The sequence below is a fragment of the Tiliqua scincoides genome, chromosome 2 (assembly GCF_035046505.1).
Source record: "Tiliqua scincoides isolate rTilSci1 chromosome 2, rTilSci1.hap2, whole genome shotgun sequence".
Taxonomy (NCBI): Eukaryota; Metazoa; Chordata; class Lepidosauria; order Squamata; family Scincidae; genus Tiliqua; species Tiliqua scincoides.
In genome coordinates this window covers 157,954,134-157,968,253 of record NC_089822.1, presented here as the reverse complement: position 1 = coordinate 157,968,253, position 14,120 = coordinate 157,954,134, and positions in this window count along the sequence as shown.

The following is a 14,120-nucleotide window of genomic DNA, read 5'->3' as shown; positions in this document are numbered from 1 at the left end:
CTTTGGGGGTGGATGGAACTGAAAAGGTGATATCTTCCTTTGTGGGGTGGGGAGGACATTTGATGGAAGAGCTGGCCTTTTCTAGGGACTGAAAACAAGTTAGATAATCTGCAATTTCCTCTCTCTCTCTCTCTCTCTCTCTCTCTCTCTCTCTCTCTCTGTCTCTCATGTGTTTGTATTGTTTCTACCCAGGGAAAATTTCTAGGTAAAACATGTGACAATTAAGTAGCAGATAAATACAATTCCCACTTGTATTCTAGGAGTTGCAGCCACCTGTCTACACTAAATCTAGTTTAGATGTTGAAATCTGTATACTTGGAAATGAATCAACAAGTCAAGATCTTTGGGACTTTTTTAAAAAAAGCCTATTACATATCTCTATATCTATTAAGAAACCTATATTTTAGCTACAGGGCACAATCAGTAGAGTATTGGGAGATGAGGATTGTTTGTAATAATGTTAATTAAATATTGAAGTGTATCAAGCATTTGTTATACAGAGGAAAATGTAATGAAATATGCAAGGGGGAAATCCTGCCAGCAGAGGATTAAAAAAAAAATCCATACATGGGGACCTGATGTTCTCCAGAATGGTCCTTTTTACTTATTTTTGTATCTCCAGTTCTTTACAGTTTTGCAATTGTGACCGACTGTGTGCTGTAAAGCCTAGACACCTCATGGCAGGCAGACCTTTTAAAGTTACGGACCACTAACAAAGTGCTAAACCCTTTTCTAACCTGAAGCTATGAAGGAATTTGTGTGATCACCTGACAGACTCCGACAAATCTGTGGACAAGTCAACTGATCAATTATGAAGGGCTATATTTTCCTCTCCTTTGGTCAGGCAACCGCAGGAACTGCTAAAATATTTCTTTGCTTTAGTTAATGCTTTGTTACATGTGACTCCCCAGCCAGAGTGATAATTTAGTGTTGGCTTAGTTTAAAGCAGGACATGTGCACGTTATTCAGTGGCTCTAGAATACACCCACTGTGTATGCAGTGGACATTGCAAACACAAGAAGGATCTGAAGTTTCCTCTGCATTATTACTATCCTTGAACTGAGGTTGCCACCCAGCTAGGTGTTTTTAGAATGAATGTTAGCCAATAGTCAACTTAAAATTTGCATGCATTTAAATAAAGCATAATGTTTACATTCACCATAGTCATGGAGGTTCTCTCTGGGAAAATGGCAATTTGTCTGGAACACGGAAATATTTTCTGCATGTGAAAGAGCTATTTAATAAGACCAATTTGAATGTAATCTGCATTTTGCAGATGGGAAAACAAAGGAACTTTTACATTAACAACATTTTTCATGGCCCCCCCCCCCCAATCTCCTTGAATATGCACATCAATTTTTAGTACTGTATGCATTTTCAAATGTTCTGTATGGGTCCTTCACTGGACCATCCCCATGATTTTGGAACATGGAGAGACTATATCTTCAGGACAAAAGCCCCTTTTCGGTATGGCAAATATGATGATCAAGCCCCCAAAATGCGTTTTTATAATCCCAAACAGAAACTCATCCGATTGTTTGAATGAAAGAGTTTCAGGGCCAACCATTCGACTCAGAAATGAGTATTTCCCATGCTACCATCTGCACGTTCACCATTATGGTGAAATTAAAATTGGCTGAAAAGCCAAATATGGTTTTGCTGTACTCAGGTTCATGTGCAAGAAGGGATGTGATGATGACCTATTATTTCATAGCATTTTTAGTATTCAATGCTTTGCAACCAGTCTCACATAATCCCTCCATTTGTTCTCACTTCTTATAGGCAGGAGACGGAATCTGAGAGATTAACAGCCTTTCTAAATATCTGGTTTTTGTTGCATTCTGACCACTCATAACCTCTTGAGGCTGCACTTCTGTTGTGGAAATGTAGCACATTTTCCAAATACTTAACTCTAACTGTGGTATTTTGTGCCTGGACACATGCAGCATTCTTCCCCTGGGATGCACATGATCAGTCTAGAAAGGGATGACTAATTGGAAGGTTGAGGCTGCAGCCATCCTCCAAGATGATTTTGTAGCTTCTGAGACCTATGGGCTCTCAGCTGCAGTTCGGTGCAGCACCTCCATGTGGGAGGGAGGGATAGGCCTCAAATTGGAATGCAGCTCCTTCCTCCCCTTCCTCCATGTGGACTCTTTAAATGGAGCAATCCCTGCATGCTTTGCATTTCCTCCCCCATTTATAGAGCCAGTGCGGAGAAAGGGGCAAGTGGGAGTCTGGCTCCATCTGCAGTGAACTGGAGGGCATGCTCCCTCCAGACTGCCAGTGATGCCAATGCTGGCTGTACTTACATAAGATGGGGGCTTTTTGTAGTAGCGGCGGTGGTAGTAATAACAACAATATGCCTCCTTGTGTCTCTCACTCCCCTCTTTACTCTGCTGCTGTGTGAACTGAAACAGGGTTTCCGAGTTATGGCAAAAAAAAATCAACTTACATAAAATTCTCCAGAACAGAACCCATCAAATAAGTTGGGGAGTGACTGTACTCAGCCCCTAAAGGAGAAGGTGACTCCAGGCCTCTTGGGCTCTAAAAATGTTCTTCTTTGTTCAGCATCCACAAATTATCTGCCACCCCATAATTACCTGGGTGCTGAATCAGAATGCTACCAAGACTTAAAAGTATATGGGTATCCCTGAATCCCTGAAAAGAAAAGTCGACGAGACAAAGTGCATTCACATTTCATAACAACTTTGGACCACATGAAGCCTATCTTCTGTTGCATCAGACCATTGGTCCACCTAGTTCACTGTTGTTACTGACTGACAGCAGCAATCCCTGGTCTTTCAGACAGAGCTCTTTTGCAGTCCTGCCTGAAGATGCTGGGGATTGAATCTGAGACTTTCTGCATTCAGAGTAGATGATGTTCTACCACTGAGCTTTAGCCCTACACTGGATTTGTAATGAGAGTGCTGGAAAGTATCTGGGAATCACATGGATAGCATAGCACAAACATATTATAATGTAGAATAACAACCCTGACTTCTCAGAGCAATTTAGATTCTGTCTAACCCACTTCTTTATAGTGGAAATACAATTAATTTACTGTTGATTAGATTACTTGATTTTTTTAAAAGCATTTTGAACTTAATGAAACATAGAAAACTAGAGTGAAAATGAGGAAAGTTGTACTTTTTTGCTTGTTTATTGAAAAATAAAAATTAGTCTGTCAGTGCTGGGCAAGACAACCCTTTACTTTGAATTATGGAAGGTCACAGAATCCAAAGCCAAAGTGAATTGGGAAACTCGTGTGCAAAATTCACCAGATGTTCAGCATTGGTTTTGAAGCAAATAATTGAGGCCAAATGGTCTGGTTTTCCAATTTTAAAATTTAGAACCTTAATTCAGTGCACCTGAATTTGGAACTCACCATTCAAGGGGCACAACTCCTGTCAAGTTCAGCAATCATATTAATTTCAAAGAAAGTGATTTAACAGACACTTCTAATCTCTCGCATTGAAATAAATAAATTTAAAAAATGATCAGAACTCTGCTCAATATCTTTGGGCCATTCTGTGATTTGGTGTTTCAAAATAATTATAGATTTATTTTAGCTCTTCTTAACTGATGCAAACCAGTTGTGTACTGCTGAAGTCGGCTTGAACTGATAGTTGCTGAAAATCCGGTCCCATTTCTTTCAGGTACACACGTACTTCTAGATCAGTTTATAGAGAAAATCCCTGGGCCTGGAAGACAATCAGCAGACATCCTAATGAGAGTGTCAAATAGATCCATGAGGTTGGACCAGCAATTCATCTGTTTATAAAAAGAGCAGGCTATGAGGGAACATAACCATGCGAAGGTTGCACAAAAAGTTTGTCTTCTGATAAGTTGGCCAGATGTCAGAAATAGGAGATTTTTGTGTTTGGAGGAGTTCAAAATAGGAAGGAGCTCTGACAGACTGCTGTCAGGGTTTGAGCGTGACACCATAAAACTCATTTAAACAAGGCTGAACTCTCTCTGAATATGTCTACAGTACAAATATAAACCTGTTTCAAACATGCATAACTGTCAAACTGGTTTAACTTATATCATAGTTCAATGAAGGGTAGGAAATCTCACAGAGAATTCTCTGTTGCCTCTGAAATGACAGCTCCACAAGTACTTTAATGGAAACCACTATAGTGTAAATGGTTTCAGGTCAGTTTAAATCTGAGGCATAGAAATGTCCTCCATGAATATTCCCTGCTGAAATGGCTCTCTCTGTATTCCAAACATGGAAATGTAATCTGCACAGCTTTCAAGACCATCTCAAAGTTAATAGTAGTCAGAACAAATTTTGGTTCTCCTCTTAAAATAATCATTCCTTTTCTGTTCCATTTTATTGTCTTGGATGGGGCATGCTTCCTACTGATGGTGGAAACTGAAAAAATATGTATGCAATTTAACCATTTCTGTGGAAAGCTATTTACTATTTTTTTTTTAAATTTAAAAAAATGGTTAACTCTTCACTATCTGTAATGTATTCAGATATTGGTTTTTTGGTTATTCTTAGCTGTGTAAAAGAAAACTATGTGATTAATGGGTCTGAAAGGTATATACTTCTATTGGTACAGATAGCATAAAATGAGTACTAGTACAGTGCATTGTTCTCAATTTAATAACTCAGAGGTCAGTGAGATACAGATATGAGCTATGTATTTAACACTTGCTTCAGTGCAGTGTACAATTCCAGAACTTAAGGTCTCTCAAGCATCTACCTCATGGGCCTTACACTATCATAGCTCACTTTTGAAATTAGTAGTGCTAAACTGAGATCTTCTCAGGTGAGTTTGGCTCAAGGACACACTACCAAAGCAATGCTCAGAAATTTGCCAAAAAGTTATAGTGCATCCCTATTTTCCCTCTATGCCATTAGCCACAAATGTCACCACAATGGTGGCATAATGTGATTGTATCCACTCCTGGCAGGAAGTTAGATTACTGCTATTGCCCTCCAATCACAGCATTGCATACAGATTATGCTCCCACTTTACCCATAGGGGAAAACAAAAGCAGATGCATTTGTTAGTTTGGTTTTATCCTGCCTTTCTATCTATGAAGAGGCCTACCAGAGGGGGAGAAGAAGGGGAAGCCCCAGTGTGAGCAAAGGGTAAACGGTGCAGACAGGAAGAAAAGGGCTCTACCCCATAAGTAGGCTGTCCATTGGGAGAGGGCTCTCCTGGGAAAGTGCAACCCAAGCAAGGCCAATGATTGTCAAAACTAGGCAAGGAGGTTAAGGAACAAGAGTATTTTCTTTGTTTTTAACACATACACACACGAGAGAGAGAGAGAGAGAGAGAGAGAGAGAATTCAGTTCATTGGTGCATGGACTTGCAAATGCTTGTGCTCTCTCAGATAGTGAGAGCTGTGTGCCCAGGTATCCTGAGAATGAAGCTCTATAGCCGGAGGTGGGGAGGAGCACAAAAGAGGGACAGTAATAGATGAAACCACTTGAGGTTAATTATGATCAGAAGCAATTGGCTCTGTGAAGAGATGTGGAGGCTGGAAAAAAAAAACATGAAAGGTTCGGGAGGGTGAACTTTTAATGACCTTAAAGTGGCTCAAAGGTGCTTGGTGAGCAGAAAACACCCCCCACTGGCAGATCCTTGCAGAGAGGTGGCTGCAATAAAGCAGCACAGGTCAAAATCACATGGGACAATGTGGGACTGCCAAGTTCTGGTAAGACAGCTTCAAAATGGGAGATTCTTTGATGGTCCAGAATGGAAAATCCCTCCTAAAGCAGGAGATCCCATTGACATTGTCCTGGTTCTGGGAATCTTCATCTACAGCAGGGCCCTTGTGAATAGAGGGGATCAGCAGCCTGCAAATCAAGTGTATGCGGCCCACTTATTTAAATTAAAAGGCATAAATGGCCTGTAAGCCTTCTTTGCGCCATTCATTCATCACCAAAGAGAAACAGAGAAAAGGCATTTGTCAAATAAATGAGCATTCTGGCCAATGTAAGCTTTACATTCACACAACAAACCAATTGCAGCAAGGAATTTCCACCCTTAAAACCTTTCCACACAATCAGGTTTTTCTCCTCTCCAAAAATTGTGTTTTTCTTTCCCCTGTGACATGGCTTGCAGCACTTCTCTGAAGGGAGCAGTTTTGTTGCAAGGATACTGCACTAGTATCTGCATACTCAAAGCAAAATATTTGGTACCTGGGAAAATGCAATGCCCCCTGCCCCATAGTGTTTCCCAACCAGTGGTATGGGTACCACCAGTGGTACTTGGGATGGTGCCTGGTGGTACTCACAGGATCCCTGGACACCTACCACTTGGTAGCGAGACCAAGAACAAGACGCAACAAACAGTGGTAGGAGGCTCAGCTCAGTGGGTAGAGCTCCAAAGCATGCTTTACCGAGTGCAAAAAAGCCCTCCTGTCCACCCTGAGCCTCTTACTGGTGTTTGTCACATCACATCTGGCCTCCCAACTCCGAAGTAACTGGCCAATTATGTCATCACCAGTTTATTCCAGTGGCACTATGAATGGGTGGACCATGTGAAGTGGTACGGCAGAGGACAAACTTTGCCACAGAGCATTCTTGCCCTTCAGATTGCAGTATAGTGTATATGGTTGCAGAGTGTCACAAGTGCCTATTGGATATAGGCTGTCATGTTATTAATAATGACGGGAGAGCACATTGTCCCCCTTCCCCTTGCATGCCCATGTCACCTTCTGAGCTGGGGGTTTATTTGGTTGTTTGGTTGGATTCTTTCTCTCCGAGCTAAACAAATGCATCAGTAAAGCAGCTACCACATTTTCCAGACTCACAAAGAGAGTCTGGTCCAACAAGAAGCTGACGGAACATACCAAGATCCAGGTCTACAGAGCTTGCGTCCTGAGTACACTTCTGTACTGCAGCGAGTCATGGACTCTTCGCTCACAACAGGAGAGGAAACTGAATGCTTTCCACATGCGCTGCCTCCGACGCATTCTCGGCATCACCTAGCAGGACAAAGTTCCAAACAACACAGTCCTGGAACGTGCTGGAATCCCTAGCATGTATTCACTGCTGAAACAGAGACGCCTGCGTTGACTCGGTCATGTTGTGAGAATGGATGATGGCTGGATCCCAAAGGATCTCCTCTATGGAGAACTCGTGCAAGGAAAGCACCCTACAGGTACACCACAGCTGCGATACAAGGACATCTGCAAGAGGGATCTGAAGGCCTTAGGAGTGGACCTCAACCAGTGGGAAACCCTGGCCTCTGAGCGGCCTGCTTGGAGGCAGGCTGTGCAGCATGGCCTTTCCCAGTTTGAAGAGACACTTGGCCAACAGTCTGAGGCTAAGAGGCAAAGAAGGAAGGCCCATAGCCAGAGAGACAGAACAGGGACAGACTGCACTTGCTCCCAGTGTGGAAGGGATTGTCACTCCCGAATTGTTCTTTTCAGCCACACTAGACGCTGTTCCAGAACCACCATTCAGAGCGCGATACCACAGTCTTTCGAGACTGAAGGTTGCCAACAAGGTTGGATTAGGCATGGGTACACACACACATTTGTCATCCCCAAAATGGGGAATTGCACCAACGTGATGCAGAGACCCAGGTTCAAATCCTCACTCAGCTATGTGAAGGTCACCAAGAACACTCATCCCACTTCATCCTACAAAGCTGTTCTGTGAATAAAAAGGACAGTGAAGAGCCATGTATGCCACCCTGAGATCCTTGGAGGAAATATGGGATAAAAATAAAATAAACAAACACAGGCTTATAAACACAGTAAACAAAATAGAAGGACATGACTTCCATTCTTGTAATGGGTTAGATATGGAAGCCACACCAAATGATGCCAACCTCTGTACAAATTTACATCTCTAAATGCTTTTCTGAATGAAAAGGCTTCCTTGCATTGTCTGCTTCTAGAAGACTAATAAGGGGGTGACATTATCTTGCATCACAGCTGCCTTGTGAAAGGCTGGGAAGAAAGCCTTCAACGTTTCAAAAAGTCAGCTTTGCCGACCCTCTGATGCAGTTACGATGACTGCATGGGGGAAAGAAATCTGACAGACAGAAGTTTCAGGTTCACAGAGCCTGCCCAACTTCAGCAATGCTTGCTGGTTACTTTGCGCGTCTGATGAAGTTGGCTCTAGTAGTTCACAAAAGCTGGGGCTACAATAATAGTGATTGTCTTTATTAAAATGCCGTAAGACTTAGGCTGCAATCCTATGCACACATTTCCAGGAGTAACCCTCCTTGAACACAGTGGGACTTCTGAGTGAACTCGCGTAGGATTGCACTGTTATTGGTGCTTTTGCTGCAACAGACGAACACAGTTACCCCTCTGGAAGTTGCTGTTGTCCACTGCTCCGAAATGCCGCTCTTTTCCATTCACGCTGTGCGTTTTGTACAGTCATTCGGGAGTGCGGAGGAAGTTGACTTTTCATTCACTGCTTATTGCTGTTTGCTCTGGAAAAGTTCCCCATCATTCTCCTTGGATACTAGTCTTGTGTGCCAAAGACCAGTATTGTTGGGCAGCTGTTGAGGACCCAGGACCTTCCAAAAGGCCTGCTGCTGATCCCCAAGACTGTGTCTGTTCTTGTAGCTTCTGTATGGTGGTGGCAGAGAGACTCTTTCCGGACCCACCCTGATAGGAAGGGGCTTGCTGAGGGGTCCCTGAAACCTGGATCCAACACTGCTTCAACTCTAGTGAAACTACACATTACACAGGGTTTCCATGATTGTTACATATTTGTCACTTAAAACAGCCACTCAAAAGCATGCACTTGTGCTGGAGAGTGTGTTTTAACCCCTCCATCCCTTGAAGACTTTATTGCTCCAGGTACTTGAATATTTCCAAGTATACTGTATTGTGTTTATAATCCAGATACAAACATTTTCCCCAGAGTGACAGGCTTCAGCATGGGGTGTGTGTTTAGATCAGGAAAATGGCATAGGATGAAGGCTTAAATATCTCACCCGTCCCCCTGCCACTGCGCTTATCCAATCTCCCGCTGCTGATCCAATCCCCTGCTGCCCCCTTCCTTCTTTGAAGTGCAAATACATACATCTGGAGATCCAATCACTGATCCCTCATGTAACATGTAGTTTGGCCCTGAGAGTAAATAGAAGCTGTTGTACAAGCAAGCAGCATTTTTCAAAAACATATTCTGCCTTTTTCTGTGCAAACTGGGAACCTCGTGAATGAGACCAGTGCTCAGGAAGTATGCTAACGGGTGAAAAATATCCTCTAACAATTCAAAGAGCAGAATGAGCCAGCCGGATCCTGGAAGGGAGAGTGAAACCAAAGCAGCGTCACGCTAGGCCTGGAACAACACCCTTTTGTCCAATTTTTTAAAAACCAACAAAACAAACTTCCAAGTGACCCTCCCCCAAGAAGTGTTTGGCAGTTGTTGGTTGTTTCTATATTTTTGTAAAACAATCGCCCAGAAGATGCATTCGTAATTTGAGGGGGGGGGGAGGAGAGAGAGAGAGAGTAGGTGGGAAGAATGGTAGGGTGACCAGGGAGAGGGGAGAAGGGGGTCTTTTCCTTCCATCAAAGCTTGAAGCGTTCCAACAGCTGAGAAGGAGATTGAGCAAAAGAATGCGAGACAATAAACTTTCTCCCTGGGTTGTAAACTTTGCCCTCCAACGTGGGCTGGGGAGACTACACTGCCTTTCACAAAGCACTGTGTGTGCTCAGGGAGAAAAGGAAAAAGCAAAGAGAAAGGCAGGTCAAGGCCTCTTCGTTACTCGGCCTGCCCAGGCTTGCCTGGTAAAGCATGATTTCAAACGCCAAAGCTTGTGGGCAGAACTCGCTTCCCCACCCATGGACCTCACTGCGTCCCTCCATTCCCGGGGAAGTGGCGCGTTTCTCTCTTCCCCCCACCCCCGCAAAACCAACTAGCCAAGGCAGAGTAGGGGGGGGGAAGTCGGTTGTGGAATCTATTTGTTTGTCAGTTTCACAAAGAGTTTAGGGCTGTTCTCCAGAGTTGTGGGAGGGAGCCGGGAGGAACTGGTAAGAAAGGGAGTTTTGTGAGCAAATTTGTAGGGGCTGATCAAACAGAACTGTGCAAAGCATTTTTCAATGGCAATCATATTCAATGGCAATCAGTTGCTTCTTCCCGTAAATCTGCTTAACAGTTTGATCCACAAGGCAGTTACTCTGCTTCAGGAAATTTGGAACCAGGGTGGTACAATGGGTGATGGCTGCAGGGATCTGGGCCTCAACAACCAGCACCACCCTATGATCCCCTGTCTCACCCTTTGAGTTGATGTTTAAAGTAGGGCGGCAGTTGCTACCATTATCCAAGACTAGGGAAATCCAAATAGAAGGAGGGAAATCTTCAGCAATTGTTTGATTTTAAGGGACACCCCAGCCCAATTATTGGGGTGGTCTGGGAGACAGCAAAACCAGCTCCCTCCCAAGTGAACTGAGGCCAAGCACATGACAGTAAAAATACCAGAAATTTATTTAAAAGGCTTAAAAAATATAGCAAAACAATAGAAGGGAAATTACATTAATGAGAAACAAGGCACAGGTGGTGGGGAGATGAAAATGCCTGGATAATTGGGGTGGTGATGGTGGTAAATGTTGACATGGATGTTGAAACGCAAACAAACAGAAGGCCAACGTGCCTTTCTAGGTGCTTTTCCTACTCTAGATACTCACACGAGTCGAGGATCTTGGACCTCATACCTACCCAGGCAGGTGGGCAACTCCCGTTCATTGCATCTTGTGCTCTGGGTGAGAAATCAGGGCAAATGTGCAAAGGAGGGTGAGTGACTAGGGTTTTTATAACCTTTGAGTGTTACTTCAGAGTTAGATTACTGTGGGACTGCATTTCTAAAGTCACCTGAGCCCTTGACTTTCCTGGTCTTGGGAATCAGGTGGGTTTCACATATCAATGATTTGGGTCAAAGCCAAATTCTTTCTTTGCCAGGCAGTTGGGGAAGTAGGCAGGGCTGGGCCAGCCATGAGGTTGACCATTTCAAGTAGCAAGCTGGGAGGTAACACAAACTGATGAGGAGTACCCTGCATCCTGTACCTACCCATCAGCCACCAAGCCACTTCAGTCAGACCTCCAATCTACTTCCTGCTCCCTGAAAATGAGTGGGAAGAGGATTTGTGTAGTAGAAGCCCACCTCTTCCTCTGGCTCTGCCAGAGAAAACAAGAACAAACAAAATCTTCTGTTGTTCCTGCTGCCACATCTTCACCCTCATCCTTACCTGCAGGAAAGCAACCAGGCCTTCAAGGACAGAGAGGCAAGGTGAGGCAGAGCCGGTTAGCTGACCTTTAGCTCTAGCACTACCTCCTTCCTCTTACACTCACCTGGTCCTGTGTGAAACACAGGATGGGCCAAGTGCTCCCAGCATTCTCTCCTCATCATGTTTACTTTACACAGGATGGGTGTGTGTAAAAGGGAGGAAGTGGGGCTGGAGCTGAAGGCAAGGGGCATGGCTCCACTTTGCATCACCCTCCCCTCACTTTGCCCACTCAGCTGCTTTCCTAAGCAGCCAAGCATTTGAGGAGAGGCATCAGCAGTGGGCGATGAAGGGACACTAACTCATGCTCGAGGGCTTTTTGTACGAGAAGGTGCATACTGTCATGGGTGGCAGATTCAGGTGGTGGATTGGCTTGGACCACTCCTGGAAGTAGGAGCAGGAAGTAGGAGATAGACAATGAACAACAGAACAGACACAGAACCTGAAGCACAACAGAAGGTGACTTGGTACTTGTGTAAACACCCTCTGAAGAAGGGACAGACAGCCCAATCCTATGCATGTCTACTCAGAAGTAAGTCCCACTACAGTCAATGAGGCTTACTCCCAGGTAAGTGTGAATAGGATTGCTGCCTTTGGGTCCAATCCTATCCAATTTTCCAGTGCCAGTGCAGCGTGCCAATGGGGCATGCACTGCATCCTGTGGTGGAAGGACAGTCAGAGGCCTCCTTAAGGTAAGGCAAAATTTGTTCCCTTACCTTGGGGCTGCATTATGGCAGCACCAGTGGGAAGTTGGATAGGATTGGACCCTCAGGTACATAACCTGAAATCTATTCCCAAAGTAAAGTCTTGGATTTCAGCCAGTTTGGATTTGAGCTAAATTGTACAGTTTCCACCTTTGATTCTGGCTGGGCTCCTCTGTCTGTCACAGATTCATGACAGGCAGAAGAAATTCACCCTGGATAATATCAGGAAGAGGCAATGATAGGGAAAATGTCACCCCTTGCTTTTCTGCTAATGCCCTTGCCAAAGGAACAGGATCCTTGCCATGAAAGGATCCTTGCCATGAAAGGTAGCCCTACAATTCAGGTTTTTAACCTGGCCATGACATTGCTATCTGAATATGGCTGAAAGCTGGCCCAGAAAATTCAAAAACAAAAAACCCGTAAAGGCTGGTCTGCTCTTTGAGAGAGGTGTGAGAGGCAGAAATCACCAGGGACTTCTCCGACTGTTTGGTGATGAAAGGCACAGGGGATGGCAAAATTGGGGCAGATACACCCTTACTGGAGTGGAGGAGTCCCATTTGAGAGGCAGATGTGCAGAGCTCAACAATCAGTTTCATGTCCACAACTTTCCAATCAGTTATGAATGCGTACACCGTGTGTAACCTATTTTCCTTTAATTTACTAAAATAAAAATCATCCTGTAGCACTAAAGAAATCATCTATTTTGCTCACTGTATTCCTCTCCTTGATCAAACCAATTGCCTTGTCAAAGGAAGAATTATGTTGGTTTAATATTATTTGTTCTTAACAAATCTATGCTGTTTGCCTTTAATTGCCTGATTATCTTTCACTTGATTCCTAATTCATACTTTTATGATTTATTTTAACACCCTCATAGTTCATATTATTACTTCAAGGAAAGAGAGAGGAAAAACATCAAAGGGTAATGTACAAAAGCTATCAGAATGAAAAAATCTCCACCAGCACAACTTGGTTAATCTTATTCCAATGGGCTACAAACATATTTGAATTATAGAAATAGTTTCTTATGTATGCTCCCTCTGCTCTCTTTAAATAACTGGTGGCCCAATCCTAATCATGGTGGGCCTGTGCCTTTGAAATTCACGTTCTACCAGAGTGCAGTGTTGCAAAAGCACTGTAAAGTGTTTTGTGACAGCTCAATGTGCGGGTGCGCCAGTGGGAATGCTGGAGCTTTCCTGCTGGTGCCATGCCAGCAGCTATTGGGAGGCTTGCTGGAGCTGGTAAGTCCAATGTGGGGCAGGTGAAAGGCAGAGAGGGGGTTGAATGGGGCAGGAGGAGGATGGAATAGGGCGGTGACAGGGGCGGGGGTGAGCTGATTGGCTCCATAAGGGGGTGGTATCGGTGGCACCAACATGCACCATATCTGAACCCCCTTCCTGTGCCTGATCTACTTGCACAGATCAATGCAGGCTTGTATCAACAATATAACTGGTGCAGGTCTGAGTTGACCTATTGCAGTTTCTGGAGCTCACCCTGGGATAAGGGGAAAATGTTTCCTTACCCAAGGAGACCTCCAGGATACAGGAGGTAAAATCCTCCTGTAAAATCCCCTGCAGGATACAGTGTGAAATCCCCTGCAGGATACAGTGTAGCCCAGGCTGGCACTGCTGCATTTCCATGCGGAGATTTATGTTGGATTGGGTTGTAATTTGATTACAACTGCAAGCACTAAGATAGGTAGTAGTAGTAGTTGGCAACCTTCAGTCTCGAAAGACTATGGTATCGCGCTCTGAATGGTGGTTCTGGAACAGCGTCTAGTGTGGCTGAAAAGGCCGATTCGGGAGTGACAATCCCTTCCACACTGGGAGCAAGTGCAGTCTGTCCCTGGTCTGTCTCCCTGGCTATGGGCCTTCCTTCTTTGCCTCTTAGCCTCAGACTGTTGGCCAAGTGTCTCCTCAAACTGGGAAGGGCTATGCTGCACAGCCTGCCTCCAGGCGGACCGCTCAGAGGCCAGCGTTTCCCACCTGTTGAGGTCCACTTCTAAGGCCTTCAGATCCCTCTTGCAGATGTTCTTGTATCGCAGCTGTGGTCTACCTGTAGGGTGCTTTCCTTGCACGAGTTCTCCATAGAGGAGATCCTTTGGGATCCGGCCATCATCCATTCTCACGACATGACCGAGCCAACACAGGCATCTCTGTTTCAGCAATGCATACATGCTAATGATTCCAGCTCGTTCCAGGACTG